The 15,666-nt window shown below is 42.2% G+C and overlaps 1 long non-coding RNA gene across 1 annotated transcript in view; it reads right to left on the bottom strand.

The window, feature by feature from the left end:
* LOC124777042 overlaps window positions 1-15,666 on the bottom strand; it is a 68,685-nt gene that overhangs the window by 164 nt on the left and 52,855 nt on the right. The window contains exon 3 of the long non-coding RNA XR_007015680.1: window positions 13,146-13,942. This is a non-coding gene — a long non-coding RNA (uncharacterized LOC124777042). The remainder of the gene's footprint in view (window positions 1-13,145; window positions 13,943-15,666) is intronic.

The raw sequence follows: 15,666 nt of genomic DNA, 5'->3' as shown, positions 1-15,666 counted from the left end.
ATGAACAGATGAGATGTGAAACCACGGTAAGTTAATAGTGGTGATAATGCCAGTTAATTACATGTGTGGGAAAAGCAACCACTCTTGCAACTCAGAGCTACTCTTGTTTCTGCAACTGATCTTCCGTTCCTTCATTGTTCCTATTTTTCTCATATTAATAATTCCAGTTATAGAAGGTTTTCTAACTAAAAGCTTATTAGCACTTTGTAATGAAACCGATAAACAATACAGTCTCATTCTCTAATGGAAGAACACAGTACATCGCGTTCGTAAATAACTTGATCCAACAAAACAGTGGACATTCATTACATGACATTTAATTTTAAGTATCAATGCAAACACTTACATAAAACATTATTTACACTCAAAACCCATTATTCAAAACTGATGTTTATATGTGTAACTGTTTACAGTAGCAATTACTAATATAGTTACTATTGCTAGCTTTAATATGGATTGTTAAAAAGTTTAGAAATGTTAACTTAAAAATGAACTGTAAGCAAAATCTTTTCTGTTAAAAAGTTAATGTTGAAACCACTGGAGAAACATTATAATGTATTATTGTAGTCATCATGTACACTGAAAAAAAAAAAAAAAATTTGCAACACCAAAAAGTAATTAACGTAGAGTAATGAAATTTCAGGAACATATATGTCTAAGTAACTTATTTAAGTGATTAACGTTGCAAGATCACAGAATAATATAAGTGTGAGATACACCATTGCAAATGTGATACACTAATACATTGAAATCCAGTGTAACTGCCCGAATGTAAGCATGTAAATGTGCATGCACTGTGCTGGATATGAGTTTGTGGGATGAAGTTCCATGCCTGTTTCACATTGTCATCAAAACAGGGATGGTTAATGCTGTTTTTGAGAGACACTGGAGTTGTTCGATGATGTCCCGTGTGCACTGAATTGGAGCCAGACCTGGTGATCAAACAGGTCAAGGCAACATGTTGACATACTGTAGAGTATACACCCATGCCTCCATCTTTGCTACCCTCCCTGTTTACCTCTACCCTGTTGCTTCATAACCTGGGTTGTGAGTAACTGAATCCACTTTCTCTTCTTCCCCTTCTTTCCCCTCTCTCCTCCCTGACGAAGGAACAAAGTTCCAAAAGCTAGGATACGTAAATTTTCTGTTATGTTTTGTGTATCTATTGGCTGTACTGGCCAGCCCCTCTATCTCTTTGTTAGTATTTGTTTCACGTCTTTATATGAGATTTTCCATCATCACAATAATGTTAGTTTATAATTTACGGACAGCCTAATCCATTATTTCCTGTCAAGGTTAGAAGCTTTATTAAATCATAATTTTTGTCTTGGTAAAATAAAGGTGATTAGATGTTTCCCTCATGCACATGTAAGAGACTGTCAGTTCACATCTACGTTTATAATCTGCAATCCACCAGGAGGTGCATGGTACAGGGTAAGTCCCATTGTACCAGTTATCAGGGTTTCTTGCTGTTTCATTCATGTATCGAGCATGGAAGAATGATTGTCTGAATTTGTCTGAATGCCTCTGTGTGAGCAGTAATCATTCTCATCTTATCTTCACGACCCCTGTGAGAGCAATATGTGGGGGGGTTGTGGTATATCCCTAGAGTAATCATTTAAAGACAGTTCTTGAAACTTTGCTAATACACTTTATTGGGATAGTTTACACCTGTCTTCAACAGTCTGCCATTTCAGTTCCTTCAGTATCTCTGTGACACTCTCCCATGGATTAAGCAAACCTGTGACCATGCTGCCTTTCTTTGTATACATTCAATGTCTCCTGCTAGTCTCATCTGGTACAAGTCCCACACACTTAAGCAATAGTCTAGGGTGGTGGGCGGAGGGGGGCGGGGGGGGGGGGGGGGGGGGGGTCACACGAATGACTTTTAAGCATCTCTTTAGTAGACTGATTGCATTTCCCCATTATTATACCAATAAACCAAGGTCTACAACCTGCTTTACCCACAACTGAACCTATGTGATCATGCCATTTCATATTCCTACAAAGTGTTACACACAGGTATTTGTACGAGTTGGCAGATTCCGACAGTGACTCACCAATATTATAGTCACAGGATACTAAGTTTATACATTTCTAAACATTCAGAGCAAGTTGCCAATCACTGCACCATGTTGAAATCTCATCAAGATCTGAATGAATACTTATGCAGCTTCTCTGAAATAGCACTTCATTACAGATAGCTGCATCATCTGCAAAAATCCTGATTTACAGCAAGGTCATTAATGGACAAGAACTGCAAGGGCCCCAACACACTTCCCTGGGGCACACCTGAAGTTACTTCTACATCTGATGATGACTCTCCATCCAAGGTACCATGCTGTGTCCTTCTTATCAAAAAGTCCTCAATCCAGTCACGAATTTCACTTGATACCCCATATGATCGTACTTTTCACAGTAAGTGTAGGTGTGGAACAGAATCAAATACTGTTAGGAAATCAAGAAACACTATCTACCTGTTGCCTTGATCCAACGCTTTCAGCAAGTTATGTGAGAAAAGTGAGAGTTGGATTTCATATCATCTATGTTTTTGAAAACCATGCTGGTTGATTCGAGAAGGTAGTTCCGTTCGAGATACCTCATTATGTTTGAGCTCAAAATATTTTCTAAGAATCTACAACAAATTGATGTCAAGGCTACTGGATGGTAGTTTTGTCACTCCTACAACCCTTCTTGTAGACAGGTGTGATCTGTAACTTTTTCCAAAAACTGGGTAAGGTTTTTTGGATAGATTACAGTGAGAAGAGAGGATAACTCAGCCACAAATTCAATATAGAATCTGACTGCGATTCCATCGGGGTCTGGAGCTATGTTTAATGATTTCAACTGTTTCTCAACACAACTGACACTAATACCTATTTCGTTCATTTTTTCAGTGTACGAGGATTGAATTGGGGCAGTTCTCCTGGGTTTTTATTTGCAAAGGAACATTTGAAAATCGAGTTCAGAATTTCAGCTTTTACTTTGCTACCCTCAATATCAGTTCCTGTCTCACTTGCTAGGGACTGGACACTAACTTTTGTGCCACTAACAGCCCTTACATATGACCAGAATTTATTTGGATTTTGTGAAATGTCATTTGACAATATTCTGCTACAGTAGTCATTGAAGGCTTCATGCATTGCTCTCTTGACAGCCAAACATGTTTCATCCAGCCTCTCTCAATCTATAATCCTACACTTTGTTTTACACGTATTATGCAGTAATCTCTGTTCCTTTAGAAGTTTTCTTTACAGTGACTGTATATCATGGAGGTTGCATCCCATTATGAACTGTTCTACTAGGAACCTATCTACTCAGTGCGTGGTCAACTGTTCTTTTCAAGTAGAGGAAGAGCACCTCTACATGCTCCTGACGTGCGCTGAAAGTTTCAAGTTCCTCACTGAGATAAGATATTACTGATTTCTACTTAGTTAACTGAATGCATAATAAGAGGGAAACATTCCAAGCAGGAAAATATATCTAAAAACAAAAATGATGTGACTTACCATACGAAAGCACTGGCAGGTCGATAGACACACAAACAAACACAATCATACACACAAAATTCTAGTTTTCGCTACCAACGGTTGCTTCATCAGGAAAGAGGGAAAGACGAAAGGATGTGGGTTTTAAGGGAGAGGGTAAGGAGTCATTCCAATCCCAGGAGCGGAAAGACTTACCTTAGGGGGAAGAAAGAACAGGTATACACTTGCACACACACCCATATCCAACCACACATACACAGACACAAGCAGACATTTGTAAAGGCAAAGAGATTCGACAGAGATGTCAGTCGAGGCAGAAGTACAGAGGCAAAGATGTTGTTGAAAGACAGGTGAGCTATGAGCAGCGGCAACTTGAAATTAGCAGAGGTTGAGGCCTGGCGGATAACGAGAAGAGAGGATATACTGAAGGGCAAGTTCCCATCTCCGGAGTTCTGCCAACGCAGAAAATCTTTTTGGTTTCGATGCCTTTCACGTTTTTGGGTTCTCCATAGATGACTCTGTCAATATTGTCTCTGACGCTATTCCTTATGCTCAACTGGATTCCTTGTCGACTACATTTTTGTCCCTTTTTTCTCCCAGTTTAGGCCGTGCGAACGACTTTGAAGCTCATATTACGCTCAAACCCACTGCTCGGCCTAAGTTTTTTCGGGCTCTGCCCATTCCTGTGGCCCTTCGAAATCGGGTTAAACGGGAGTTGGATCGTCTCACTGCGTCAGGGGTCTTACTTCCTGTCACTTCCAGTGAGTGGTCACAGGCCGCTGCCCCGAAGTCATCTCTGTCACTGTGGCCTTCGCCTGAGAAGCCCTGGCAGCACATTCATGCTGACTTTGCGGGACCTTTTTTAGGTACTTATTGGCTCCTTGTAATTGACGCCTACTCTAACTTTCCTTTCATTGTCCGTTGCATGTCACCCACCACCGTGGCAACCACCAGTGCTCTCGCCCGCATTTTTTCTTTGGAAGGCCTCCCCTGTACTCTTGTTACTGATAATGGTCCGCAATTTGCCTCTTCCGACTTTGCAGATTTTTGTGCTCGTCACGGCGTTACTCATGTCACGGCCCCGCCGTTCCATCCACAATGCAACGGTGGGGCTGAACGGCTGGTCCGCACATTTAAGGCTCAGATGCGAAAACTTCTGACTTCTTCTGCTGCTGATGATGCGCTTCTCCTGTTCCTGGCGTCTTACCGTTTCACCCCCATGGGTGATCACAGCCCGGCTGAGCTCTTACATGGCGACAGCCCCGCACGCTCCTTCATCTTCTGCGGCCTCCCTCCTCACGGCCGCGGGTGCCTTCCCTTGGCCGGTTCACCGCCGACGACCTCGTCTGGGTACGGGGATATGGCAGGTGGCCAAAAAGGAGCCCGGGCCGCATCTTTCGACACTGTGGCAGACGCCTGTATGAAATCCAGATGGACATGGGTGTTGCAGTGCGTCATTTGGACCAGCTTCGGCCTCGGGTGCCAGCAACGCCTGTTCCGAATGCCGCCACACCACCTTTGGCTCTACCTGATGCTCGGGATCTTGGCATCTCTCAATACTCACAATGCAGCCCTCTCACCGTCATTGCGATGCCAGCACCAGAACGGACGCCACCAGGAGACGTGCCCATGCAGGAACCGGAGGATCATCCTCTGTCAGAGTACATCTACTCGCCTCCTTCTCCAACGGACGCCGACACATCGCCCACGTCTCCTGTCATTTCAACCCGTTATCATCGGGGACACTTCCGTCCGTATGGGAAGCCTACTCCTCGAGACTTTACGGCGAGTCAAACAACGCCTATGGACGTTAGCCATCTCCAGGACACCTCCATCAAGACCAGTGCAACAATTTCAAAGGGGGGAAAAGTGTTGTGACTCGCCGATTATTCAAAGTGCTGCCGCGCAATTACACACGTCCTCTACGTGCGGCGCTGTCTGCCAGCCATGCAGCAGCTGCGCCACCTAAGCGGCCAGCTGAGCAGCGGCCGCTAGACTGAGACTCAGTGTTGAATCGAATGCCGACTTGTACACAGGTCAACTTACTCAGTGACTTATATGTGTTGTTGTGTTGTTCCTAAATATATGTGTTAAACTTGAAGTTCTAACACTTCTCTTTGGCAGTAATCTTTTATACAATTCTATTCTACTAGAATGATCCTGCAGTTAATGAGGTCTCAAATGTTTCATTGTATCCTCAATTGACTGCTCTCTTTCTTGATTTTAGTTTCAATATTACATTTCTCCCCCCCCCCCCCCTCCCCCTCTCCACCCTCACTCCATCATTTTCTATGCTGATCACTTCTGCTTTGCAGTCAATATTAGAGGTGAAACTGGTTACAGAAGACATGCAGAAAATGTAAGTCTATATGTCTGTCAGTTTAAATATTTTACAATAAAATATGAGCCTAAAGTATGCTTTGTGAGAAAAAGCTATCAGAAACATAATAGTATGTGAAATAACTACCTCTATGTTATTTATATGAAATCAAATAACAACACCAAAACATTTGATGATGAGCACTGTAAACAGAAATTGTAAATGGAAACCACTGAAATTGTAAGGTACCAAAAATGTTGTCTTACACTTGGGACTAAGAGAACTATGTCTACTCTAAGTGATGTTAAAAGGGCAATATCACAGCCCTTGACCATTTGGTACCTCAAAGATTTCCAGTTCTTTGCCCACATTCTCCGCCAACTGAGAACATAAAGGGTGGATTTCACTTCATGGTCTTCTTTCCTGCACTTAGCTTCCAAACATCAACTCTCACATATAATTTAAAATCAACAGTACAGGATGTCAACAGCATAGAAACAAAACCAAATACACACAATTATAATGTTGTTTTCAGACTTAGGCCTGTAAGTTCAATATTATATTCTCTTAGTTTTTTGTTCTTTTCGAGGGTTTTGAATGGATTTAAGAACACTAGAAACACACGATTCTATGCCTTTAGCAAACTCAAGTGGTCCACTTTTAACTAAATTTGAGTTTTCTTTTACACTGAATAAGATGCTGCACATTGTTCCCAATTTATTTCTTGGGTTGGTAGTAAAATATTTAACCAATGGTGGTCCAAAATTTCTATACAGTTATTTTATAGTTTCTGTTTTTAGGACTTTTCCAATTTAGGAACACAATAAGGATCTGTTGAACCACATGCTGAAAACTATAAATTTCTACATCAATTCTTTAAGTCTGAAGACAACATAACCATACCATTAAACAGAGACTCACATTACACAGGACTGAAAGAACATGCACATAAAAACGCACATCACTAAAAATAAAAATAAAATTATATTTATACGCAGGTACTACTCAGGACAGTAAAATGTTATTATAAATGAATCAACCAAAAAGAAGACATCAGGGGTAACATGAGAAACTAAAAAGGTTTTCAGCTAGTGAAGGAGGCAAGTTGAAAGTATATTTTACAACAACAAGCATTTTTGGTTACATTCAAAACATTTGTGGTACATTCAAAACATAAATAAATCATGAAGCTAGTTGTTTATCTCACCATTTTTTCAAGTTGCGTGAAAATTGCACAAAAGTAGGGAACACCATTTGTGCCGTAACAAAGAGCAGAACAGCATTAGATGAAATATAAAATAATCCATTCACTGTTCAATAAAACATATTAGATATTTATGGCAACTGAGTTTAAATTCACACTAACCACAAAAGCAAATCAGAGTAGTTAGAAACAGGATAAGTTTAAGGAAGAAAAGTTGAAGTACAAGATGGAGGAAAGGAAATATGAACAAGCTTTAATATCTGGTACAGTGAGATGTACCCTCTGTCATACTCTTCATAGTGGTTTGCAGAGTGTGGATGAACACTGTTCTGTGTTTTATTTTAATGACAATTATTGTCAGTTTCTTCTTGTTTTGTTTATAAGAAAGGAATGAGGACATCATTAGATCTTTTGAAGAGTACACAACATAAATCACAAAATGTTATTTCTGTATTAGCAAAAAATTGGACTACATTGTATGATAGAGATGAAAAAGAAACCGTGATTAAATTCTTTCTGTGTTAGATTCCTGAACCTGCCGATCTTTGAGAGAGAGAGAGAGAGAGAGAGAGAGAGAGAGAGAGAGAGAGAGAGAGAGAGAGATAATTGGGGGGGGGGGGGATGGGATTTAATTGTATCCCCCCATGCAGCCGTAGCATTTTGGCATGTCGTACATTGGTCAGATCATCAGTAGCTTGGAGGACTCGTATGTAGGGCATAAGCAACACACACACACACTTAATAATAGTCAAGAAAATTTGCAACCGCAAAATATTGCCTCAGTACAGGTTATAGAATCTAATATACAACACAGATATTTCAATATGCATATCCAGTTACTGGAATAGTGTTATTAAGAAAGCTGTTGAGAGACAGAAGTTTTTGCTTAAAATGTTATAATTTACACCAGATGATGTACAAAATAAACTCCAAATTACTGTAACAACATAGTGCACAAGGCACACATTCATTTTCTAATTACAACAATCATACCCCAAACTATAACAATTAAAATATTGAAGACCAGCATTAAATTTTCCAACTACAACCAATTCCTCCATTTTACAACAGCATAAATGAATGCAGCTCTTTTTCCCCAAATTTCCTGCTTCAGAGTATTACTGTCATAATGAAGTCTTTTAAGAATTAGAGGCACAAACAGATTAATAAATACAAACAAAATGAGGAATATTCAATTTGCTCAAGGCTACCAAATGAAAGAAGAAAGGGGGCTAGGGAGGAGAAAACAAGATCACATAAGAAAGAAATAAACTGCTGATTGTTTGCATCATTCCTAGATTCAAAACCCTAAGCAAAAGAAACGGTGATGGTAGCATTGATTTAAAATCATGTCAGAAAAGACGGCAGCTAATTCTAGGTGATCCTCCATAAAGCCATGGTCTCACATTGTCAAACCCCTGCAGCATTGTTTGAGGGACAATGATTTGACATTGATTGTTAAGTCAAAAAGGCAATGCATCTTTGACTGAAGAAACAATCAAAAATATATTCTTTTAATGGAATATTTACATTGCAGTGTACTGATCTGAGAAACATACTGAAAAGAAACATGACTATGTTGAGAAATTTTCATTTTGTATTTTCTTATATTTGTAACCGCAGTACATGAAAAAAGTGACACTCGACATTTGAGTTAACTGAAAGATGAAAGATTAGGGTTTCATGCCCTGCCGATCCTTGTCCCCAAACAGGGACAGCCCGCAAACAGAATTCTACCAACCAGCTTGGACTGAAAACATAACACACAAGAATCGTGCCCGTGAGTGTAGATGACACTCGGAATATCACGTAACACGGATACCCGAGGATGGTGTCTGTCAGAGCAGATTGCAGATGAAGCATGAAGGCTGAGGGAACAAATTACAGACCTGCTCCATCTGATGATCAGTCTCAAGTAGCACTTTGTAAAAGCAACAACTAATGTCACCGAAATATGCGAGTAAGACAATGATGTCCAACTGTGCAAAGGACAACTCGGGAATTTCAGCAAACTTCTGGAAAAACCTGAAGAATTAAATTGACAGAAACCTGTTCTGGATTGGTAACTTAAAAAATAAAACATTTTCAATCTCTGGACAAGTCACACACAAGAAAGATAATAGGCCTTTAAAAAAGAGGATACGATACAGTGTAAAGCTGAAACATGTAAATTAGTCTGGCCAATATGCTCTACACCTGAGCAAAAGTGTCAATGAAGTGGTGCACCTTTTAGGAACTGTTAAAAAAGTGTCATTTTACATCAATGAACACAGCAATGACAACCTGATCCTAAGAGAAAAGAGCTGATACACACTATTTATTTAAGAATGAACACTTCACCTCAACTTTTCACAGCACAGGACCATCAAAAATTGAAACAATAGAGCAACACAGAGGACGCTACCACACAGCTGGGGGAGGGCACAGAGAGAGAGAGAGAGTTTAATGACCTACTTACTCACTTTTTACTGGCAACAAGATAAGAGTGCAGGTGGTGTCATATCAAAATTGTAGAGAACATGCACGAGAAAAAGTTTTAACAACAGCAAATTAACGTACTTGCTAGTGCTTATTTTTTGTTTTAAATATCTCTCTCAAATTGATCAGGTATTGGAAAAAGAAAGATAAATATTTTGAATTAAGACTAAAAAACAGGATGGAAACGGGTACCATACTGGCCTGAATATAAGATACACCATTTCTACAAAAAATCTCCAAAAAAATTAGAGTATACAGCACACCCCATAAAAACTGGGACTTTTATGAATCATAGAAACCTCAACTGTAGTGCTTCTTCTTAAGTTTGAAATGAAACAAAAATATCACTACAGTTTGTAAATCAATTGTTGTGTATGAGGTAGCAATGCAAACATTCTCTTTGTTGATATCCCATTTAGGTAGTGGCTACAGAGGGATCCAGAAAAGTGTAAACATTTTCTGATAGTTATTACCTTTGGAACAATGTGTTATATGGCTGCAATTTTGAGTGGTAGCATAAACCACTGTTTTCCCAACAGATCTTGTAGTGTGGGTTTCCAGCAGATGACAATGCAGCACTGAATGAAGTACAACTATTGTTTGACCAATGCAAGGCTTTACTGAAACAACAATTTATTGTATTTGGTATAAATTTTAAGCCGACAATACTGTTTAAAATGTGCACAAGGAAAGGTCCTCCGAACAAGAACATCAACCTCCAGGTTCCAGCACTGCTGTATTGCAACATTTTTCTAGATCGTCTCAAGAATCTATGAAGCAGGGTGTATGGGAAAGTGGGATAAGCTGATCAAGTGCATGATAAATTCTGAAGACTGCAAAGTGGAAAGTGTACATTCCAAGATTGTTTCACACTATGAATGAGGACAACTGCAATCGAAGGATGGAGCACTATGAGTGATCTGAAGGCATGCTTCACGAAGATGAATGGTTTGCAGGGAAGGTTATCTGGCCTAATGAGGCACAATTCAACCTGAATGGTAATGTAAACTGCCATAGCTGCGTGTATTGGGCTGCTGAAAATCCTCATGTTCACATGGACAAACATGTTACTTTACTTGGTGTTAATGTGTGGTGTTGTCCGTCATAGTATTGTTTCTCTGACCCATTCTTCTTTGAATGTACATAAATGGTGAGGTGTATCACATGCTGCAAACATTGATTTTATTAGCCATCCAAGTGGTGTTTGGAAACAAAAGATTTTTACCTACAAGACTGTACTCCACCTCACCACCACAGAGATATCAGATTCTACTTAGATGAAAATCTACCTGGACGACGGATAAGTCGAAGAGGAGCTGTCAAGTGCCCACCAAGGTCACAGGACCTTACAATTCTCGACTTCTACCAATGGGGGACCTCAACAAACAAAGTTTACCAACAGAACCCAGCTACACTGAATGAGATATGAGAGACCATCAAGACATCCTGTGCAGCTACCACACTGGCAACACTGACAGCTGTACTTCAGTCAACAATTCAGCAACATTGATGTTGCTTGGCTGCTAACAGGTGTCACTTTGAACACACAAAATGATCTTCCTCCCATGCAAGAATTTTGACACTATGCCATTTTGTTCCATCAATATTGACTATCAAAGAGAGTCTACAGTTTTCTGGACCCCTCTGTATTACCACTGTCACAGTTTCACTATTTTAGACAATGGGACAGGCACAGTTTTTCCCTAACTAAAGAATATAATTTATTCTTCACCAATGAAGCACAACATTGAGTGAAAATTTTGGAATTCGGTACAGTTACGTTGCAAATTTCAAACTCACAGTTATTCATCTAACAGATGTGCTTTTTAAAGGTACGGTTCAAGAAATGCTGCACATGCAATGCCTGGGATTGTAGCGACGGCACTGTACTTTGGGAGGAGAGTGACAAAAATACTGACAGTGACAAAACAATGAATGTTAGTGAAGTTAAGAGTGTCTTACATGAAAACTGCAACTGAAAGCTTTGTTTTTGTGTGTAATTTATCTACAGTGTACTACAAAAAATGTGGTTAAGGGTAAATCACATTTTGAAAAGCTTTTGTAAATGGGCAACTTGACAAATTATTTTTAATTAAGTTTCTCTCTTTTTCGAAATTAAAGGTGCAACTTATATTCAGGCCAATTCGATGTGTATACACTCCTGGAAATGGAAAAAGGAACACATTGACACCAGTGTGTCAGACCCACCATACTTGCTTCGGACACTGCGAGAGGGCTGTACAAGCAATGATCACACGCACGGCACAGCGGACACACCAGGAACCGCGGTTTTGGCCGTCGAATGGCGCTAGCTGCGCAGCATTTGTGCACCGCCGCCGTCAGTGTCAGCCAGTTTGCCATGGCATACGGAGCTCCATCGCAGTCTTTAACACTGGTAGCATGCCGCGACAGCGTTGACGTGAACCGTATGTGCAGTTGACGGACTTTGAGCGAGGGCATATAGTGGGCATGCAGGAGGTCGGGTGGATGTACCACCGAATTGCTCAACACGTGGGGCGTGAGGTCTCCACAGTACATCGATGTTGTCGCCAGTGGTCGGCGGAAGGTGCACGTGCCCGTCGACCTGGGACCGGACCGCAGCGATGCACGGATGCACGCCAAGACCGTAGGATCCTACGCAGTGCCGTAGGGGACCGCACCGCCACTTCCCAGCAAATTAGGGACACTGTTGCTCCTGGGGTATCGGCGAGGACCATTCGCAACCGTCTCCATGAAGCTGGGCTACGGTCCCGCACACCGTTAGGCCGTCTTCCGCTCATGCCCCAACATCGTGCAGCCTGCCTCCAGTGGTGTCGCAACAGGCGTGAATGGAGGGACGAATGGAGACGTGTCGTCTTCAGCGATGAGAGTCGCTTCTGCCTTGGTGCCAATGATGGTCGTATGCGTGTTTGGCGCCGTGCAGGTGAGCGCCACAATCAGGACTGCATACGACCGAGGCACACAGGGCCAACACCCGGCATCATGGTGTGGGGAGCGATCTCCTACACTGGCCGTACACCACTGGTGATCGTCGAGGGGACACTGAATAGTGCACGGTACATCCAAACCGTCATCGAACCCATCGTTCTACCATTCCTAGACCGGCAAGGGAACTTGCTGTATCAACAGGACAATGCATGTCCGCATGTATCCCGTGCCACCCAACGTGCTCTAGAAGGTGTAAGTCAACTACCCTGGCCAGCAAGATCTCCGGATCTGTCCCCCATTGAGCATGTTTGGGACTGGATGAAGCGTCGTCTCACGTGGTCTGCACGTCCAGCACGAACGCTGGTCCAACTGAGGCGCCAGGTGGAAATGGCATGGCAAGCCGTTCCACAGGACTACATCCAGCATCTCTACGATCGTCTCCATGGGAGAATAGCAGCCTGCATTGCTGCGAAAGGTGGATATACACTGTACTAGTGCCGACATTGTGCATGCTCTGTTGCCTGTGTCTATGTGCCTGTGGTTCTGTCAGTGTGATCATGTGATGTATCTGACCCCAGGAATGTGTCAACAAAGTTTCCCCTTCCTGGGACAATGAATTCACGGTGTTCTTATTTCAATTTCCAGGAGTGTATAATTTATGATAACTATGAACAGACTTTGAAATTTGCCTACATCACACCAGGTATACTTAACTTACTTCACTTACCCACACAGATGCTCATGTCAGGTGGAAGTCTCCTCTAGTTCCCCCACTTTTGGCCAGAAGCATTATTTCAGATATCACAATGTCATGACTCACAGCTTTGCACATATCATACACTGTTAAGGCAGACACCGATACAGCAGTGAGAGCTTCCATCTCCACGCCCGTCTGCCCTCTACACTTTGCCGTGCCAGTTATAATCACACAGTTGAGAGCAGAGTCCAGTTCAATGTCCACAGCCACAGAGGATAAAGTTATGTTATGACACAGAGGGATAAGGCTGGACGTCTGCTTGGACCCCACAATTACCGCCAGGCGAGCAATGCTAAGTACGTCACCTTTCTTCAGGCCATTTTCTCGTACGAGTTTCATCAGTTCGGGTCCCACAAAAACCTTTGCTCATGCTGTAGCAGTTCGTTCTGTCACCAGCTTCGAACCCACGTTGACCATTTTCGCCCTGCCGGTCCGGTCAACATGAGTCAGACTTCCGGACTGTGCTCCCAAACTGCAGAAATGGCAAGAGAAGACAGAGGGCTGCGCTCTGTGTGTTTGTCTTGTTAGGAGTCCTGCATTGCACATAATGCTTGGGGAACAGGGAAGCAAAAGAAACTGTTTTCTAGATTCAGTCACTACACTCAAATTATGTGACAACAACTGAGACATCTATGTATCCGACACAAACAGGGGCGAAATATTGGTATCTGAGAAGAAGTACTTTTGAAAATCTTGTTTCTGAAGGTTTAACAACTTCCGACTTTGTGCCTTCACGACATCACTACAGCCATTAAGTTCAGGGCCACCTGGAACAAAAATACAAGCTGTAACAAAGAACTCTTCATAATCTGAAAATAGGTTAACTACAAAAGAATTTTTAAGCATTCGTGTTGAACCACCCCCGATTAATCCCTTTACTGGATTTTGGGTAATTTACCGAAGCCACCAAACAATTAATTATTATGATATATGACCGTGTGCTTAATGGATGAAAGGCTATTGGTTGTTCTGCTGTGGTTTCAGGAGTATTTCAACCGAATGCGGCTGTTCTGAGACGGAATAGCTAATGATTGAAAGTTTGTCTATTGTTAAGTATCACAAAGGTTGTGATGTACAACTGATATATATTTCCTACTAACACACAAATTCTGAGGCAGTTGCTACCTTTGCCTTACACGTCTAATTGCGGTTATCTCTTTTTATTGATTGCTGATTTTCAGTACTTTGTCACACGCAATGCTGATGGTTAACATTCACAACAATCCTCACTGCAATCCATGGTTGTTGCTGGCCGACGCGGTTGACGTGAAACACGTAATTCGGCACTTGTCACTTTCTGTTTCTTATCACTCGCGAATCGGCATTAGTGAGAGTCAACCCCATGACGATCAGGGGGACGTGCTCACTTGTCATACTCCAGTGAATTTTACCGTTTACAACTCACTCGACCACCATTCTTGCCCGTCTTTTCCGCTCTACTTCTCACTCGACACTCTACCATACTACTGCGCACTCAGCACTAGTCTCACTGCCTACTGCAGCGCTCGACAATCTACTCCTGTTGGCTATCGACCTGGGCATCAGATACTAGCATCAATGTTTGTTGGATCACGGACCCCTTACAGTGTTCAAGACAAGTTCTTTGAACCTTAATGATCTGTGATGATTCTTTTCTTTCCTAAGCTAAGGTCGAAAATCTGGGGAGGGGCGGGAGTCAGCACACCCTGTTCTGGTCACTGCCAGCTTTCTTGACCTCAGAGTCATTACGTCTCACTCCAACAGTTCCTCAATGGGCATCACAAGGCTTGGTGCACCTCGTTCCAGTCCTCCCACCAAGGAAAACCACGGGCAGTACTATGGGTGAGTCACAGCTGAGCAGCTGCCTTCCCCCTGTACCTGCAGTAGCTGCGAGAGGATATTTGTGTTACACATACGCTAAAACTGGCGTAGATGCCACAGGACACTTTTTGGAGTGTCACTAACAAGCACACGCTGCTACACACTTGACAGTGCTAGGTGGCCAAGAGTTCTGGCTCAAAGTTCCTGCAACTGTGGTTGGAACTTCCCCAGTGTGACTCTCCCATTCTTTAATAGGGTATTTCAGTGTCCGGGGCACGTTCACATTGGACAACACTGTCCAGTACAGGCTGCTGTCTTCCACCCGTGCTCTCTTGCACTGAGCATTGCATCTTGCACAAGTGAGTCATAAGGACTCCCCTCTTCTGTATGTACACTAAAAAAGCAAAATTGTCTTTTCAGACGAAAAAGTAAAACTGTCTCATATCCACATTCTATCCTTAAAAGAATCTTTATGTCTGGGAGACGCAGATCCACCGAGCACATCCCACCCGACGACCCGTAGCAAGACTGCAGCACAAGAGGCAGGAGTGCCATCTGTTCCCTTCGACGTTTCTGTCTTGCTTTGCCACCTATCAGTAAGTGATGAACCAGCTAAATCTGGACTTTGCTGCCACAAATCAAGAAGCAATGGCTCGGAGACAGCATGAGCTCATTGTCCAACTGACGTGTG

This window comes from Schistocerca piceifrons, chromosome 2, assembly GCF_021461385.2.
Source record: "Schistocerca piceifrons isolate TAMUIC-IGC-003096 chromosome 2, iqSchPice1.1, whole genome shotgun sequence".
Lineage (NCBI taxonomy): Eukaryota > Metazoa > Arthropoda > Insecta > Orthoptera > Acrididae > Schistocerca > Schistocerca piceifrons.
The sequence above is the reverse complement of the archived record's forward strand: the minus strand, read 5'-3'. Positions and strand labels throughout refer to the sequence as shown.